The sequence below is a fragment of the Zalophus californianus genome, chromosome 14, assembly GCF_009762305.2.
Source record: "Zalophus californianus isolate mZalCal1 chromosome 14, mZalCal1.pri.v2, whole genome shotgun sequence".
Taxonomy (NCBI): domain Eukaryota; kingdom Metazoa; phylum Chordata; class Mammalia; order Carnivora; family Otariidae; genus Zalophus; species Zalophus californianus.
Window position 1 is genome coordinate 7424546 of NC_045608.1, and position 20590 is coordinate 7445135.

The 20590-nt window shown below is 44.5% G+C and overlaps 1 protein-coding gene across 2 annotated transcripts in view; it reads right to left on the bottom strand.

Moving 5' to 3' along the window:
* Positions 1-20590, bottom strand: part of LOC113912620 (MLX interacting protein) — a 59950-nt gene that overhangs the window by 38356 nt on the left and 1004 nt on the right. The window lies entirely within an intron of this gene.

Here is a 20590-nt window from a genome sequence, read left to right on the forward strand (position 1 = left end):
CAAAACACAAGGAAAGACCAATCTAATCTACAGTGAAAGAGCAGATGGGGGATGGGAAGAATGCCTGGAAAGAGTACAAAGGAACCTTCCAGGCTGCTGGAAATGTTCTGTATCTTGGCTATAGTGGTTACACATGTGTATACATTTGTCAAAACTATTGAAATGTACATTTAAAAGGGTGAATTTTATTGTTTCCATGTTAAACCCCAACAGAGCTGAATTAAATTTTCAAATTACAGTAATGCACCCAGAGTTGGGGAGAATGTGGGAGAATGGGGTCTCATACACTGCTATTGGGAATACTGACTGGTGCAACTTTTTTTTTTTTTTTGCTAACAGCTTTATTGGAATATAAAATTCATGCATTTAAAGTGTACAATTCAATGGTTTTTAGTCTAATCACAGAGTTGTGCAACTATCACCACAGTCAATTTTACCACATTCCCATTACCTCAAAAAGACATACCCCTCAGTCATCACCTCCCAATCCTAAGCAGCTACTAATCTACTTTCTATCTCTACATGTGTGTCCACTCTGGACATTTCATATTAGTGGAATCATGTAATATGTGGTTTTGTGACTGGTTTCAACTTAGCATAATGTTTTCAAGGTTCATCCATGTGATAGCAAATACTTAGTTCCATTTTATGGCTGAACAATATTCCATTATATGGATGCAACACATTTTGTTTATTTACTTATTCGTTGATGGGCATTTGGGTTGTTTCCACCTTTTGGCTATTTTGAATAATGCTGCTATGAACATTTGTGCACAAGTTTTGTCCACACATATGCTTTCATTTCTCTTGTGTAGATACCCAGGAATGCCAACTCCTGGGGCAAATGGTATGTCTATGTTTATTTAAATTTTTTTTTAAGATTTTATTTATTTATTTGCAGAAAGAGACACAGTGAGAGGGAACACAAGCAGGGGGAGTGGGAGGGAGAAGCAGACCCCCTGCCAAGCAGGGAGCCCAATGCGGGGCTCCATCCCAGGACCCTGGGATCATGACCTGAGCTGAAGGCAGACGCTTAATGACTGAGCCACCCAGGTGCCCCAGATACATCTATGTTTAACTTTTGGAGGAGCTACTAGAGTGGTTTCCACAGTGGCTGCACCATTTTACATTCCCACCAGCAGTGCAGAGAGTTCCAGTCTCTCCACATCCTCGCCAGCACTTGTCACATCCTAGTGGGTGTAAAGCAACATTTCTGTGGTTTTGATTTTCATTTCCCTAATTATTAATGGTATTGAACATTCTTTCATGTGTTTATTGGTCATCCATATATCTTTGAAGAAATATGATTCAAGTCCTTTGCCCACTGTTTAATCAGGTTGTCTTTTTATTTCTGAGTTGTAGTTTTTTATATATTCTATATAACATATCCATTATTAGATACGTGATTTGCAAATATTTTCTCCCATTCTGGGGGTTTCTAAGTGGTACAACTTTTAAAATCAAGTCTGGCAACATATATCAGATTTCAGTGTGAATACCCTTTTATCTTATAGAGTTACTTCTAAGAATTTATCCTAAAAGAATAATTAAATAAGTGGAATGAGAAGAGCTAACTAATAATGAAAACATTCCACGCAGTACTATTTAAACTGGATCTCAATCCTTTCCTTATACATAAATAAAAATTAACTCCACATGGATCACTGTCCTGCATGTAAGACTCCAAACTATAAAACTTCTTGAAGAAAATATAGGAAAACTTTAGAGACCCTGGGTTTGGGGTTTCTTAAATAGGACACAAAAAGCATGAGCTACCAAAAAAAAAAAAAATAGATACACTGGACTTCATCAAAATTTAAAACTTTTGCTCTTCAAAAGATGACTGAAAATGATAGTGCAGGTCTATTTTTATCTACAAAGGTACAGAAAATAATAAAAAGGACGTAGAGACAAAATAACAGGGTATATAACTCCACAGAGTGTTGCAGAATGCTCTTTTCTTCCTGTCTTTCTGAAATGTCTGAATTCTCCATTTGACAAAGACTACCCATTTCTATATAATGAGGAGAGCTGGAGAGGAACCTCCACAAAACTATTTCCATTTTGAAAAAGGGAAAAAGTGAATTTCCATCTCATAATTAATAGAAAGTAATATTCAGTTTACCATGTTGATTTGGAATTTTGTGGGGTTTTTTTTGCCACATTTCAAAAATAAGAATACATTGTAACTTTCTTAAGAGTGTATTATCTTTGCCCTTTTTTTGCAGATAATTTCTATCATATACACAAGTTAATATATCAACAAATTTCAGTGATATAAATGGATAATAATGGCTTAACATTATTCTGTAAAAAGAAGTTTATATGTACAGCATTATCTCACAACTCTCTTTGGCTTAGTTATACAGAAGTAAAAATTATTCAAGATAGACAATAAAAGTCTGTGCACTTGACTCAGAGGAGAGTCTAAGTTAATTACTCTAATTTTACACTCAATTTAACAAGTTATGCAAACCAACAGAATATGGAAGCACTAGACCAACAGGGAGGGTAAGTGGCAAACTCACTTGCATAAGTGGCAGCCAAGAGCCTGGAGGAGACAATCATTAGAGATACGAAAACCCACGCACAAGAGAGCCTGTGATGGTTGAACAGAGAAGCAAATATACATACATTTACGGTGCAAGGATATCAAGAAAGGACTATAATGACACAATAAATAATATTCAGAAATAGGTGGCTAGATAATCAAGTAATACTCAATACATTCAAGAAAGGAGTGGAGATTATGATGTATTTGAGAGAGAGCTCCACTTTTCATTAAAAATGGCTAATTTCAGGGCGCCTGGGTGGCTCAGTTGATTAAGCGACTGCCTTCAGCTCAGGTCATGATCCTGGAGTCCCGGGATCGAGTCCCACATGGGGCTCCCTGCTAAGCAGGGAGTCTGCTTCTCCCTCTGACCCTCCCCCCTCTCATGTGCTCTCTCTCTCATTCTCGCTCTCATTCTCGCTCTCTCAAATAAATAAATAAAATCTTTAAAAAAAAAATGGCTAATTTCAGGGGCGCCTGGGTGGCTCAGTCGTTAAGCGTCTGCCTTTGGCTGATGTCATGATATCAGGGTCCTGGGATCGAGCCCCACATTGGGCTCCCTGCTCGGCGAGAAGCCTGCTTCTCCCTCTCCCACTCCCCCTGCTTGTGTTCCCTCTCTCACTGTATCTCTCTGTCAAATAAATAAATAAATAAATCTTTAAAAAATGGTTAATTTTATTAAAGAGATGATTAACAAAATGAGCCATGGAGATCTGGGAGACTAGCTTATATCAAAGGAAGCTCTCTATTCATTAAGGAGGGGCAAATAACTAAGGTATTTTTGTAAATGTATTTTAACAGCTACCCAATTTTAATGCCACTCAAAGGACTGAACTAAAGAAATAATTTAGATACACTGACAGATTCTTCTATGCTCCTCAGATCTCACCATGTAGGTGGTTCCCAAGACCAGCTCTGAGTAAGAACTAGCCCTGTGGACAAGATCACTTTTGTGTGTGTGTGGGCAGCAAAGCAAGGCTTACTGAGCAACAGCTTAAGTGATAGTACAAAGCTCCGGAGGAGGGAGCGACCCGAGAGGGTTGCCATAAGATCACTTTCTATTACTACCCTCCCATCTGGCTCTGTCCACCATATATAATCTTCCGCCTTTGCACCTCTGCAAAAAAGCACTTTAACTTGGCTGTCTGGGGCCCAGGTCTTTAGAAAATGTTTGTCCCATACCCTGCATTTTTCCTAAGCTCTTCAAATGCCACTCTGCAACCACACTGCATTTGGATAGCTACCAGTTCATATGCAGAGAAACTAAGTTCCTGACTTGGTAAGGAAATGGGAGTCTGATCTTCTCACTGTTTATGTGAGCGACCTCCACCCCCACGTGAGTTCATGCTGTCCGCACCTGTGAGGCTGGCGTTTCCACAAAGACAGCTGGATGTGACTAATCTGACCACACAAATACGAAACTAAACGAGGGGTGGAAGCCAGTGCCACTTAAGTCAGCAGCAGAAAGAAGCCAAATGCTGAGTTCCTGCTCCCAGGCTGGAGGGACTCTGTTTGGGACTCCAACCAGAGGAATTATTCCCTCTTCAGATTAACTTTGTAGCTTGAAGCATCATATGCATGATAGGCGCAGATGCCAGGCCAAAAGGTCGGCATGAAGTCAGCCGGGCCACAGCGAAAGCAGGTGGGGAACCTGGCCAGAGAAGGTGGTCTCCCGTATGAGGCAGGGGAGTGCCAAGTGAGGCTGAGGCCATAGGCAAGCAGCCCGATTCCTGGAGGCTCCATGCCAGGAGGCCAGGATAGCTACCACCCAGCTGGGGTCCAGGAGTGGCCTGGGATGGCCACTGACCAGGAGGCAGCTGTCTATTCTGGAATGGTTAACGAGCCCAAGATACTACTGAGCCAAGAGGGCAAAGGAAAGCAGGTTCTTCCCTCTGGCCCGGGCAGCCCTCCTCCCGCCTCCCCCCAGGAATGCCTCCTCCTAGGAACGTGGCTGAGGTGGAAGAAAAGCAGCCACTGAACCGATTCAAACTGAACCAACTGGTGCTTTACTCAAAACAATGATGGCTTTGTCAGGAGATTGCAACAGGCCAACAAGAGCCAGTTGAAGAGAACCTGCCCTCCCCTCCTGATTTCTGCCCCCTAGTCCCCATGACTTTAAGATATCACACAAAAAAGAGGGGAGAAAAGTATACATTTAAACCAACATCAGCCAACCCATGTGACGCAAGAGAGGCAGGCCAGCTGCCATTCAGAGATGACACATCACTGGAGCTGGCTGTTTTGCTGCCATGGATCTCCTACCCAGGAGCTGGAACTCCCAGGACATATTTGAGTCTCACTTACTGATATATTTCCAGTGATCCCAGCCAACAGAGAACGAAATGCTGAAACGTCAAGTTTTTCTATAGTGCTGCTGGGTCAATGTTCCAGTCACTTTGGGAGGGCAGCACACCCGAGACCTCAATTAGAGCTAGCAAGCTGGGGTGACTGTCCCTAGCTTTCCAAGAGCCTGAAAGCTGGCACCCCAGGACCCTCTAGGGCAGGACAAAGAAAGAAATTCTCTCTGCAGGAAAGAACCTGGAGGGAGCTGGGGTGGGGGAACCTGCAGATTACAGTATTTCTCACACCACACCCAGCCCTGCTCACTTTATCCATATTTTACCAATCAGCAGCAATCACCTCAAGCACTGTATAAACACACCCAGAGCTCTAAGGAGCCAGCAACAAGCACAAAAACAGAGATAAACAAACAAAGTTATGGGGTAAAAAGCAGCTGGCTACCTACTGGCCAAGCCAGCTCAACAATAATCAAGAGGTCTCTGGTAGGCTGCTTTGAGAAGCAACTATGGGAGGCCATGTATGCCACAGGTGAGTTTCTCCAGCACCACCTGCCTGCTGGCTCTCAGGTACTGCACAAGGACAGTGCCAAGGACAAGCCAGGGGCTGATAACTGGGTTCTCTGCTTTTGTCAGAGGCTTTTATTCCATGGGAAAAAGCCTTCTGACAAGGTCTCTCATGGGAGGAAAAAAATCATGAATTCCAAAGCTAAAGAGAAACAGAGACTTGTCTAATGAATAGAAGACCAGCCTGAGAAAGAGCTAGGAGGCTGGGGGGCCTGGCTCTGGAGCCCTGAGCAGGTATGTGGCGGGTGGTTGTAGATGCCACAAAGGACAGCCTAACCTCTCCACTGAACCAAGGAGTCCTACAACTAACGCCGTTTTTCAAACATGACCAAGGTGCTCATGTCTCCAACCAGCCCCTCCACCATTCTGCCAGCAGTGTGGGGGTGTACTAGATGGAACCAAAGAAACCCCATAACTGCCAAAGCCAGAGGTCAGCATCTCTGGACTTGATGTGACAGAGATTAATTGTTTTCTAGTGAACTGAATTAGCTCTTCCTTCCACAAACCAAGTCATACCAGCATTTTGTTTTATAATTCAAAGGAAATGCATCCACACAGCTCCCCATCACATGTGGTGTGGATTTACACAGTTGGAATTACAACCTTTCATGACACTCAATGCTCTCCCTGCCTCTGGAACAACAAAAAGCCAAGGGACTGCATTCACCTGTTCACATCATTACGAAGCCCTTGGCCTCAGGGGCCTGTCAGCCAGCAGGACACAGCACAGACATGCAAGCTCAGGCCTCAGTTCAGGCGTGCAAGCTGCTGTCGGGCGTGTCAAACACCATCCATCGTGTTCCCCGCCCTTCTGCAGGCTGTAGGGACACACATAGAAATGGGGGGAGCTTTCCTATCAGCAGCCGAGGGCAGAGAACAAAGGGTGTTTTCCACTGCGTACCTGCTCACTTCCTCCCTCCACAAACACCTTATCAATGAGGGTTGGGAGGGTGTGACAAGGCAGGTGGAGTGGCTAATATGGCAATCCCAATTGCCGCCTGTTATCAAGAGTCTGCTGAAGGATTCTCAGGGTGGAGGGTTATTGCTGTCAGGGAGAAGGAAGTGGCAAAGGGACATTTCCAGAGTAAGTAACCACCTTGCAGTATGGTAACAGAGAAGAACAGAACAAGGGCCCAGAAACACCTTAAAGTTACACAAAAGTTACACTATGAAATATTGTCAATAACCGTGAGAGGGATTTAACAAATAGTACATCCATTCACACAGTGAAAATACAATTCAGTCACTAAAAAACATTGCAGATGAATATTTTAGGGCTTTGAAAGGTGTTCATAATCTATTAAATGGAAAAAAAATACACTCATCATGACAAAACAAACAAACAAACACACAAAAACCCCACAAGGTCTGGAAGGATAAACACTAGGGAACTGACAGTAGTTATATCTGGGTGTGGGATTTTTTTCTTTTTTTTTTTTTCTTTTACTGGAAGGAGGCCTGGCAATACAGTCAAATTTCAAAAAGCAAGGTGTTAAGCCTAAAAGACTAACTCCCCAACTTTTCAGGGCACATACCTCAGCAGAAAGCACTGCACCTCTAAGAAATACAAATTCTATTTCACTCTGGCTTAGAAGCAGAAATTACTGGCATTTAAGAACCATCAAGCTAATTTGCCCATACCTTTATAGATCAGATCAAATATAGATAGAAATCCGAGAGCAGGAACATGCTCAAGGTGGCTGCAGGAACCGTACTTTTATGTGGGAATGTGTGTGTTAGGCTAAGGGTTCTAAAGCAGAGTATCTATTCTTATCTTAACTGCCACACACACACACACACACACACACACACACACACACTCTCTCTCTCTCTCTCTCTCTCTCTCTCTCTCAAACTGGGGAAGAAAAGCCAGAGGCATGTAATATAATGTTAAATGTGTAGATTAGAAACCTTAAACAAGAGCCCAGAGACAGGCCTCCTCAGTCTAACAGAGTTATAATTTTGTTTCAACTCTAACCAAATCAACTGTTTGGAGTTCAAATTATTATCCCTTTCCTCCACCCCAGAATCCGCCTATGAAAACAGCCCCACCCCACCCAACTATGGTGAAGTTAAGGGGTATAGTCTGAGACAGACTATAAAGTTAAGAGTAACTTCTAGTCCAAGAAATTCACAAAAATGGAGAACGGACCCTCCATTTCCCAAGATAAGATCATTTAAAATAATTGCCCAAGCTCCTCCTAACTCAAAGTAACTGGCTACTAGGTGCATATATACCTCTGGGATTTACCAGGCAATCCTAGATTTTATATTCCTAAAATTACGGCCCCATGACTTTAAATACGCACAGGGCAGAAGGTACACAGTAAGAGCTGCTACACCCAAAAATATTTTCCTTGTGCCAGAAGCTGACCTGTGGCAAACAGCACAACACGTTCCTTCATCTCTTTGGCCAAGACTCACTTCTAAACTAGATTTAACCTAGCCCAAACTCATTTCCCCAGAATAACTAATACTCGGACTCAGACATTAAACTGTAAATTGAAGCAAAATTTAAAAGTGGAGTTCACATATTAATTCAGATTTCTTCCAACTTTTCAAATATGCCAAATCTCATAACACTGGGCTCACATTCCCAAATAGCAAGAATCACCTGAAGCTGAGTGATGGCTGCCCCCTTTAAACCAGGCAAACATTCTTTAATTCACCACGCACCCCACCACTCCCTATTGCCTTTCCATCCATCACTGAGGCCAAGTCAATTGCAGTTTATGCTTACATGGGTTTTCACAATAGAAAATTTCTCTGTAACCATGACTTTATCAAAAGGAGGAAAATACATGATAGAAAAGGTCCTCTTTTCCTCACAGATGGCTCACATCACCTGGCCCTCGTGGGCATTTGTATTTGTAACCCCTGACTCATACAACGTTAAGAGGAAAAAAGGTCTTAACGGGATAACCTCAGAGAGGGTCATTTGGCAAGCTATTGGGCAAGTTGGAGAGGCAGGTCATTTTCCCAACCATTCTCTCATTTACTATACACAGAAGAGACAGGGAGATAACGAATTATGAAATTTCTAGACACTGACATATTTAAGATCTTGAGGATCATACGGTCCAGTGCTTCCCAAGTCAGGCTTCCTAAAGATAATGTTGAAAACCTGAAATGTCTTAAATATTTTTTAAATAACAGGTCTGTTGAGACACAATTTCCACGCCATGAAATTTTCCCTTTAAAAATGTTCATTGGTGGGCGCCTGGATGGCTCAGATGGTTAAGCATCTGCCTTTGGCTCAGGTCATGATTCCGGGGTCCTGAGATCAAGTCCCGCATCAGGCTCCCTGTTCAGCGCGGAGCCTGCTTCTCCCTCTGCCTCTGCCTCTGCCTCTCTCTCTGTCTCTCATGAATAAATAAATTAGGGCGCCTGGGTGGCTCAGATGGTTAAGCGTCTGCCTTCAGCTCAGGTCGTGATCCCAGAGTCCTGGGATCGGGTCCCACATCGGGCTCCCTGCTCCTTGGGAGCCTGCTTCTCCCTCTGCCCCTCTCTCTCTCTCTCTCTGTCTCTCATGAATAAATAAATTTAAAAAAATCTAAAAATAAATAAATTAATTAAATATAAAAAAAAGTTCATTGGTATTTAAGTACATTCACAGAGTTGCGTGATCTTCACCATTCTCTGGTTTTAGAACATGTTCATTGCTCCTTTAAAAACCCCACACCCATTAGCTGTGCTGATTCATTCTTCCATCCCCATGGCAACCGCTACTCCACTTTCTGTTTTATGAGTTGCCTAATCTGGACATTTCATATAAATGGGATCACGACAGGTGGGCCTTTGTGTCTGGCTTCTTAGCATAATGTTTTCAAGGCTCCTCCATGTTGTAGCATATGTCAGTACTTCATTCCAAAGGTTGTCTTCAATATTGTTAAAAGTATTTATTTGCCTGTGATAAAGCCATGGTGGCCATTCTTTTTTTTTTTTTTTAAAGATTTTATTTATTTATTTGAGAGAGAGAGACACAGCGAGAGAGGGAACACAAGCAGGGGGAGCAGGAGAGGGAGAAGCAGGCTTCCCATGGAGCGGGAAGCCTGACATGGGGCTCGATCCCAGGACCCTAGGATCACGACCCGAGCCGAAGGCAGACGATTAACGACTGAGCCACCCAGGCGCCCCCATGGTGGTCATTCTTTACATAAATGCATTTTTCTCACTTTGCTAACAATGTGAAAATTTTCAAATATGCAGAAAAATTGAAAAAATTATATGGTGCAAACCCATGTACCCACAACCTGGATGCTACAATTAACACTTTGATATATTTACTTTATCAAAAGTTGATCTATCCATCCATCCATCCATCTTATTTATTTTTGAGCAGTGGTTCTCAAAGTGATCTGGAGACCCCTGGGGGTCCTTGAGGCCCTTCTGGGAGGTCCATGATATCAAAACTATTTTCAAAATAATACTAAGAGGCTTTTTTCCTTTTTCATTCTCATTATCTCAAGAGTACACAGTGAAGTTTTCCAGGAATGTGATACTGCAACAGATGAATGTAGATATGAGCATCCAGCTGTCTTCCAACCAAACATTAGCTGAACATTAAAGATATCTGCTCGTCTTTTCAGAGAACAGTTATTTTCTACAAAACTGTTACTTAGGTTAACACGTAATGGGTTTATTATTTTTTTAAATGCTCTAACAAATATTTTTACATTTTCTCAGTTTTCATTTCTAACATGGTAAACATCAACAGATATAATCCACACAAACAAAAGCTCTTTGGGGTTTTTGATATTTAAGAGCACAAAGGGGTCCTGAGACCAAAAGGTTTGAGCACCACTATTTTAAAGCACCTCAGAGTAAGATGCAGACATCTGCACACTTCATCCTTAACACATCAGCATGCATAACATCAGCCAGCGTTCAATATTTGTCAATGGTTCCTGACAGAAAAAAAATGTACAAATTTTAAGTGTGCTCTTCTCTTTCAGTGAGTTCTGACAAATATATAACCCTCTACCAAGATTACCACCATACTAGGAAGTTCTCTTGTGCCTCTTTCCAGTCAGTCCCCTCTCCAACCTCCCTCAGAGGCAAGTACTGGCGTGATTTTTCTTCACCTTAGTTTCACCTACTCTAGAACTTCATATAAATGAAACTGTATATACTCTTCAGACTAAGGCTTATTTCATTCAGCATAATGTTTCTGAGGTTCGTCAGGTTGCACAGACCAGTAGTTTGATCTTTTTTATTGCTGAATGCACATTGTTCCTAAGGCAATCTCTCTCAAAAACATTAGGCCCACTGAAGATAAATAAGGTTGGTAACCATGGTTCTAGTCTAAGCTCTTCCCCCACCCCTTGCCTTTTTTTCCCCCCAGTTAGAGACACAGTGACTTAGAGGGGCTGTGATATGTTACTAACCAGTGGCACCACTGTCCAGTAGCACCCAAACCAATCATCTTTCTGCCATATGCACTGCTGTTTCCTATTCTCACCTTAGAAGAACGTTCCCATCTCAATCTGTACGAGCATTTTATTACAGGGAAGGGAAAATCAACACCCAAATGATGAAGGTACTAGGCTTCCCTCAAAAACATGTCTGTCATGAATGGATAAACAAATGTGCTATGTTAATACATAGAATACTATTCAGCAACCACAAGGAATAAAATACAGACACATATTTTATTATAAATAAAACAAACAACATGGATGAACCTTCAAGACAGGATGCTAAGCTAGACGTAAACGGTTCCATTGATAGGAAACGTCCAGCAAAGGCAAACCTACAGACACAGGAAGCAGGTCAGGGCGCATCTGGGGCCAAGGTGGGAACTAGGAGCAAACATAAAAGGGCAGGATTTCAGTGGGGCGATGGAATCCAGCTCTAGAACTGGATTGGAATAATGACTGCACAACCACCAATCAATGAGTGGTATACTTAAGAGGAGTGGGTTTGGGGCACCTGGGTGGCTCAGTCAGTTAGGCGTCTGACTCTTCGTACTGGCTCAGGTCTTGGCTCGGGTCAAGATCTGGGCGTCCAGGAGCTGAGCCCCACCCCAGCCCCCACCCAGCAGGGAGCCCGCCTGTCCCTCTCCCTCTGCTCCTCCCCCACCTCACACTCTCTCGCTCCTCTCTTTCTCTGTAATAAATAAATGAAAATAAAAATCTTAAAAAAAAAGATGAGTGTGTTTTATGGCATATAAATTATACTTCAGTAACGTTGCTAAAAAACAACAACAAAAACTTGTCTGTGCAAGTGGCTAAGAGTCCTGCTCCAAGGCAGAGAAAGACATGTTTGATAATTTAAAGAACAAAGAAGGCATTTTAAAAGACCCTGCTTGCTACTCAACTAGAAAAGAGTTGTTTATGATAGCAAACAAATACAATCATATGTTGTTTTAAGAATCCATTCAAAGTGTTTCATTTTAATAAATAAAAGGGATTTATAAATTAACTTCCTCTAAAAAGCTCAGTACCAAGCTATCAGGGCAGGTCCCAGCTGCCCATCATGAGACGGGGTAGTCCATGGGCAAACGGGTCAGTTATCATGTGAGCACAGGATAAAGTTCTTCAGAGTGTTCTTTCAGAAACTCGATTATTGGATAAATATCTAGAAACTAAGTTAATCTCCCTACTTTTTACATAAGAAGCGGTTTTTTATTTTGATGGCCAAGTTTGTCTCATGGTGACAAACCAAAAGAGGCCACCTTCTTCCCTATGCCCACAAGCCACAGAGGGAAGGAATTGTAACTAGCGTTCAGAACAGATCCTCCTACTCCCAGAAAATTCCTCAACAGCAAAGCTGCGCTACCTAAATCCTAATGGTTTCTCACTCCACCGCAGCTAAAACTCCCTAACCTGCTTCTACCAGTAGCCTGGTTCTCCTTGCTCACTCCTTGTGGGCTCTTACTTCTTAGCTTTACTCTTCGCTGTTAGATTCTTTACCTTCACTTCTGAGACTCAAAAGTGAAGGGCAAGGAATCCTGTTTCTGGAATTGTTTTTCCAGATCTTGGACGCCTTCCTAGAGCTCCCCTTCTACACTGCCTCCTTCCAGACGATTTTTCTGGTGATGCAGTCCAACCCCAAATACATTAAGAATGCTAGATTTGGAGAAGTTTTTTTTAGACTATTTAAGATCAGGCAGTATTCCTCTACCACAACTAGACCCAGCTGAGCAAAAATATCTTTAGGGATATATGATAGTATATATTTTGCAAGAAAAGACACTACCTCCGAACGCCAGCTCAAAAGTCCAAAACCTCCCGCCTGCAGCTGGCCCCCTCAAGAGGCACACGAGAGGTCTGGGAGGCAAGATGGAAGAGCGTGGACAGAAGACTGGTCAAGGCTATGTGAGGACTGCTCCAGCGAGAGTGAGGACCTCACTGAACAACTGAAGGACCCCCTACATTGACAGCCCCCTCTCAGCCTCCTCTTGGGGAGGCTACCCCTCCCACAGCTCCGGTCACAGGGCACCCACATCAGACAAGTTCAGGGCACACCACAGCGTGTCCTGCCACCGCAGCTGATTGGGCCTTCCTCAGCTTCCTCACTTCAGTAAGAGTCCCCACGGCTCACGCCAAAACCTCCCAGTCATTGTAGATGCTGGTCTTTCTTTAATCCTCCACGCCCCATCCCTTGGCAAATCCAAAACCCACCGTGAAGCCATCCAGTTCTCCTCACCTCCACAGCTGCCATCCTAGTCTGAGAAAGGCGCCACAGCCTCCCAAGTGGTACCCCCGCTGCTACTCTTGCCTCCTATCGACTAGTCTCCACAGAGCAGCCTCAACAAGCCATATCCCCCAGGGCAGTGAGCTCAAGATCCTAACTTCTCACCATGGCCAACAAGGCCCCCTGCCTCTTGAGTCTTATCTCCTACCACTCACCCTGCCCTCAACATTCTAGCCATGTTGGCCTTCTTTCTAACCCCACAATGTGCCAAGTTCATTCCACCTTGGGCCTTCGCCTCGGGCTCTTCTACAGCCTGGGATGCCTATCCATGCCTGGCTCCTACTCACCACTCAGGTTTCAGCTCAACCTGAAATGTCACCTCCTCATAAGACTTCTCTGACCAGTGAGATAAAGTTATCTGCTCACCCTCCCCCTGCGCCCTATCACTTTCCTTCTTTCGTTTTGTTTTATGTTCTTCACTGCACTAACAACATACATCTGATTTGCTAACCGAGTCCCCTTACTAGAATATAAACTCCATGACAGGAGATGACTAATTTTCCTCATTTACTACTGTATCACCCAGGCTAGAGCTGTCCCTAGCACCCAACAGAGGCATGATTAGTAACTTCTAGAAAGGGGGCGCCTGGGTGGCTCAGTCGGTTAAGCGTCTGCCTTTGGCTCAGGTCATGATCCCAGGGTTCTGGGATCCAGCCCTGCAACAGGCTCCCTGCTCCGCGGGAAGCCTGCTTCTCCCTCTCCCACTCCCCCTGCTTGTGTTCCTGCTCTCGCTGTGTCTCTCTCTGTCAAATAAATAAATAAAATCTTAAAAAAAAAAAAAAATTCTAGAAGGAAAGAGCAGCCAGTCCAAAGACCACGGGCAGAATCATGCTGTGGGGCTTGTGAGGTGCTGCTCAGAGAGGGAGGGGACAGCTAGTCTCCCCCTCAGACAGTTTAACCGGAGGCTACGGGGCTTAGCTAGGCATCTGGCAAAGGGCACTGGCGGTAATAGGAAGCTCTAAGCAAGGGCTGGATCTGAAACACAGGCCACGGGCAAGCTCTAGTCAGGCAGATGCAAAAGCCCCGCTAAGCAGAGGCTCTGACGCAAAGAAGAGACGGGGCTGCAGGTAAGTGAGCCAGCTGGCACTGGGATAAGCAAGACTGTGAAGAAAAGCAGAGCCTGAGAAGAGCCGAGTCACTTCACAGGGGTGAAGCAGGAAAGAACGACAACGTCTCCGTGCCGAAGCCCCAGAGCCGCCTGGAACCTGGCTCCGGTCTGCACTGAAGTCAGGCAGTCCTAGCAATCCTGGAATCATCTCGAGATTACCAGCACCTTTCCTGATCCTTGCAATAAACCCCCATTACAGAGGTGAGCACAGGAGGGTCTCTGATCCTTGATCCTGATCCCAAGAGTTCTGTCTAAATAAAATACAACTCCCGTGACCTGGGTTTCTAACTATAGACAGAATTTCAACAAAAGATGGAAAATATCACCTAAGATATTTGCTGTCTGAACTGGATATATTATACCCAAGAGAATGGGAGCTCACACTGAATTTTTCACCATTGTATGAATCTTTAAATATAAGTAAAGTTAACTTTCTACAATACCCTATTCTAGGAATTGTCCCGGGGACTAGGGTAAGATCCATTTTACAGGCTTGTCCTTACGTAACTGGGCCCTCCTCTCACTGGATCCCCTGAACTGGTGCCTACTTCACCCTGTAACCTGACAGAACTCCACGGTAGGCTGCTATGCGCTCCTGCGGTTGAAGAAGAGCTGAAAATGCTTTATATAAGCTGGGTTACATGCTTAAAAACGTGACCTCAAGGAACATTTCAAACTAGGCTGTATTAGTTTCCTATGGCTGCTATAATAAATGACCACAAAATGAGTGGCTTAGAACACCACCCCTTTATTATCTTATAGTTCCAGGCGTCAGAAGTCTGACATGGGTCTCACTGGGCTAAAAATCAAGATGTCAGCAGCGCTGGGTTCCCTCTAAAGCTCTAGGGGAGAATATGTTTTCCTACAGCATTTGGAGGCACCCACATTCCTTAGCACACAGCCCCACCTCTGTCTTCAGGGCCAGCAGCGTCAGGCCAGGACTTCTGCGGCTCTCTCTGCTTCTCTCTGAATTCCTCTCCTATTTTTAAGGACTTTGTGATACAATGGGCCCACCTGGATAATCCAAAATAATCTCTACATTTTTTATTTTTTTTTAAAGATTTTATTTATTTATTTGTCAGAAAGAGAGAGCGCACAAGCAGGGGGAGCAGCAGGCAGAAGGAGAAGCACTCCCACTGAACAAGGAGCCCCATGCGGGATTCGATTCCAGGACCCCAGGATCGTGATCTGAGTCAAAGGCAGACACTTAACCGACCGAGCCACCCAGGCGTTCGGAATCTCTCCATTATCCTAAAGAGAGCTGACTAGCAACCTTGATTCCACGTAACCTAATATATTCACAGGTTCTGGGGATTACAACATGGATATTGCGGGGGGAGGTGTCATTAATCTGCTGCAACAGTCCACATGGGCCACAATACAAATACCAGCCAACAAAAGCACTCAGCCTGTTGTTCCACTCCACACCAACATCCTCTAAAGCACTGCTCCACAGAGTTTGTGTTTGCCTTTGCACAGGTGAAGATAAATAAAGCTCGCCAAGGGCAAGTTTATGATGTTGGCTTCCAGGTCCCTGAGCTTCCGTTTTCAATTTCACAAGTATTTCTTAATCACCTAGTATGTGCCAGACACTGTTAGGCTCTATGGGAAAGTCAAAGGTGAAGACAGCATGAATGGTGCCAAGTCAGGTCTACATAACATTATGAGGCAGAATCAACAAGGATCATGGATTTACAGAGCAATGTGATATGCACGCCCTTTGCAAAGCCTTACTAGAACAACAGTGCTTGAGCTGAGTCTTGAAGGATGGGGAGGATTTCATCGGTGGGGAAGGGCAGCACATGGAAGGGCACAGAGCAGCCTAAAGGCATTCCTTTCCCCCTTTCCCCCATCTTGGTTTCCCCATGCCTTGCTTTAGAGGGATTGGCACTCTCACCTCCTAACAGGACCGCAGGCTTTTGTGGAGCAGATGAGAGAGGTAACTTTTCAGCTCCAGAGACACTACCTTGGACAAGCTGCCTCACCTCAGCAACAGGGCAAATTAACTTCTAAACTTGGGGGGGGGGGGGGGGGTTAATATGAAAAATGACAATTCCACCACCACCCACCTGAGAAGGCTATTGTGAGAGTTGCTTAAGATCACGTAAAGAGAGGGGTGCCTGGGTGGCTCAGTTGATTAAGTGTCTGCCTTCGGCTCAGGTCATGATCCCAGGACCATGGGATAGAGTCCCATGTCATTGTCCTCAGGCTCACTGCTCAGAGGGGAGTCTGCTTCTCCCTCTGCCCCTCCGCACCTCTTGTGCTCACTCTCTCTCTCTCTCAAATAAATAAATAAAATCTAAAAAACAAAAATCACATAAAGAGAATCCAGCACACAGGGGTGCTCAGTTAGTGTGAATCCTCATCCCTTCTTCCACCCTTGCAAATAAACTCTCTCCACCTTCTCCTCTAACCTTTTTTCCCAGGCTCTTCCCAATATTATCGCTTTTCTTCGCCCTTCCATCAGTATGGCAATTAGCCAATCAGCCTCTACATGAAAAGGAAATCTGCTCCCAGTCTACTAAAGGGAAGAAGATAGAGCAAAGGAACACTGGGGCTTCCTGCTGGGCAATATGGTCCATAACTGTGGACAGTTAACATGGGGAAGGGGAGGTAAGTATTAAACCCTGATGTCAGGGGAAACCATCCACATTGATAGCAATTATGTAAACACACACACACACACACACACACACACACACACACACACACTCTCTCTCTCTCTCTCTCTCTTTCTCTCTCTCTCTCTCTCTCTCTCAATCTCAGTACTGCCAGCAGAGCTGGCTCACATTTTTTATCATAGCCCTTGCTAATTATTCTACCACTGTCTATCTGTCCCCCAATCCCTACTTTGTGAGCTCCTCAAGGACAGAGACTGTCTTTCTCATCATCTCTGTAGCCCTCATTCCCACCTCATTCTCGCCCCTCAGTGCATACTATATAATGAACAAATACTAAAAAAAAGTGTAAAAGAAAACTTGCTTATCTTTGGCATGTTTGCAGAAGAGTAAATTTCGTCATTTGTGTGCACGGTTCCCATTTACAACTAGTTACCATGCCTAGCATTAGAAAGTACCTCTACTGATAACCTAAAATTTGGAGGATATTGTGCTCCAAACCTTTAATCCTGGCAATTCCTTAAGTCTGGCAGAGATTCCCACCTTGGGTCAGGAGCACAGGGTTACTATACAGAGCATAAGTATACAGGGGTAGATTTTGGAAATTCGTATCCCAAAGCTATCTTACAGGTCCGAATTAAAAGGTCTCCTCAGATATCCACTTAAGCAGAAACCCATTGTCCAGAAAGCTACTGCTTATCCCTAAATACATAAAAAGACCATCTCTTGCCCTCCAGAAACATTCACACCTAGGCCTCCTAATAAAGAGTTACATAAAAAGGTAGAGAAGTGAAACCAAAACCAACCACAAAAAAACTATCTACTAGATGTGATCAGAATCTGTGTGGGTGAGTTACATGTGTGACATTCCTTAAAATGTTAAGAGGGCAAGAACCATGAACTATGTTCTAGAGTACATAGCTCCATTGTGGAGCTTGGAAAGCATGGGCAAAGCAAGAATGCATCTATTTAGTATTTGTCAAGCAGGCATTTGAAAGCCACACTAAAAGACCCCAGTCAGACACGTTATTTCCTTCAGCTTACAGATGAGGAATCTTGGTCCTCCTAAATGTCAGCTGGGTGAAGACAGAGAATTGGATTCAGCCTGTGAAGCCCCCCTCTTGCCTGCCAGGTACTAGACACACTTACAGACATCATATCAGTTAATCCTCACATCCACCCTGAGGGGCAGTTTTATTCTCCCCATTTTACAGTGGCAGACAGGAAGGCTTTGAAAAGGTAAACCATGGGCTTTTTCCCCACCATCTATCACCTAAACTTTGCCTTGGAGAAAAGCAACTTCTTCCCCTCCAGAACATCCCAGTAATTGAGCACACACTGTAGGACCAAATCATGTTTTCCTATGGGGCTATTTAGCATCACAGTGCGGGAAGGACACGGATTCTAGGGCCAGATATGGAGCTGTTACTTGCCCAGGTGGGCCACTGGGCGCACTCAGACGCAGTCCCCATTTCTCAAACACCCTATTCCCCAACCCAAGTCAGTCCTGCCAAAGACCCTTTAGGAGTTCAAGACTTTGCATGTTCAGGAAGATCACATTCAGAATCCCTGGACCACTTCACGGGACTGGGGAAAAAATTACCACAACTTCCCCTGCATTTAGTTCCTCCCCCAAAGAACTGTTGAACATCATCTGGAAACAGCTGGGAGACAGCAGTTTAACAGGAAACGAAGCCAAAAAAAAAAAAAAAAAAAAAGGCACAGAGTGTACCAGGAAGAATTAGGCAGTTAGAACCAAGAGACCAGGAGACAGACAGGAAGCTGAGGTTAAAAAAGAGCCTAGGCCAGAAACAGGCAGAAGAGAAGGCCCCGCTGGCCTTCCTCTAGGCCCAAGGAGAAGGAGAAAACCTGGCAAACAGTGGTGAAGGCTCGAATCCCATGGAAAGGGAAGTCAGACCACCACTGAGATCAAGTCCGCTTCTCCCCTGCCCCCATCTCAATCCTCCTTCTCGGCTAGTGGTCATGATAGCACAGCTGAGGTCAGAAACCCCTGTTCGCCTGCTGCTTTCCGTGCCAGAGGCAAGAGCCCAGACAACTGGTTTTGAGTCATTCCTCTGTCAATCTGTACCACAGTTCCACACTGCCAACTAAATTTGGGGACAGTCAAATCAGCCTCACAGGGAGAGACAAAGAGTGTCTTCATGAGAAATTACTAGGCAGATACCCACTGGGGACCTGCAGAGTGGCAGGACTTGTGCACAGGGAACTACAGCAAAGCAAAAGAGCCAGTGCGGCTGGAGGTCTTGAAGAGCAAGGTAAGGGTGCATGTTGCAATCAAGAAACTTAATTGAGCAATGGCCAGTTGCCAAGATATTTTTGAAAGAAGTGGGGGAAAAAATGCCATTACTAAAATTCTTTGGTGTTCTTTAATAATAAGCCTTTAGGTTATCCAAACCTAAAAGGGCAAAGGGAAGACTGGTTTATTTTTCCTTTAGCAGAGCTTAGGTAAGAGCTTTCTACTCATGCCTCCTGCTACTTAATCATCCCTTCTCTCCCAGCACACGAAGAAGTTTACATTAAAAGAAAGAAAAGGATTAAGTCGTCTTCAGAAAACACATTCCTGTCTTTCACCTATAGTTTTGTTGGAAAAGGCTTTGTGGCATATGCTACAATCTAGGTGGGTTTGATTCCAATGAAGTGCTCAAAATTTGAGACTGAGTAAGCAGGGCTAAAAGAGGGCAAAAGGCTGCAATCTCAATACCATTTAAAAAAAAGAGAGAACATCTTCATAGGCTCAGTGCCAGCTCAAACTGGCAAGACCAGAGAATCAGAGCAGAGCCTAACCAATGTGCCACGCAAGGGGGATGGGAAGAGAGCTCTGGGTAATGCACTGCAGCCATGTGGCAAACAAACCACCAGGGAAACCTTCAAGAGAGGAAATGGGGTGGGGGTGGGAGGGCTCGTTTCAGAACATAACAAAGGAACAAATTGACTAATCATTTATTCCAGAGAGGGAAAATGCCACCCTGAGCCATGTTTTAACTTCAGGTAAATGTGTAATGTTTTAACTTGGATCTGGGTTTAAAGGCTCTCCAAAAAAGGCGGGGAGCGGGGGTGGGGGGGGTGGGGGACGTACCTACTTTTCTTTGCACTGTTTCTGGAGTCTCCTAGGAAACTTTCCCTGTGCCGCCTGCACAGCAGACCTAAGACAGCCTGGGCCAGTGCAATTACAAATGCAATAACCCTCACTCAGCAGAGATCCTATCGTGAGCTTCCTACGGGACTGGACTGCTCTGCACTGCAGCTAGCCCAAAGAAGTTCTGTTGCTGAGGCAGAAGTCACCTGGCACAAATACCTAACATGCACTCAGAAGGAGGAGAGGGTGGAAAGACACTTTAACTCGTGAGGGCCAGGCAGATCTGTGACTTAGAAAAAAAAGGGATTTCTGCCCAGAGCTGGATCCACGTGTCAGAATGGTGTCTGGGATGCCTGCCCTCAACAATGCCATCTCCATATAATGTTTCAGGGCTGACCAGAGAACCTTCCAACTTGTCAGGGGGGCAGACTGCACCTCCAACAGCTGTGGGTCTGAAAGTCTACCTAGGAGGCACCCAGGCTGGCCACTAAGGTGGGAGAGGGTCTCCCAATAAAGTAGATGTGCGGAGACCCAGCCTCTCTCTGCTGGGGCAATAAGAAAAGTAGCTAACATTTGCAGAGCATCTAACTATGTGTCAGGCACTGGAATAAGCACTACCTCTCTCGTTCCATCCCCAAAATAGCCAATGGAGGC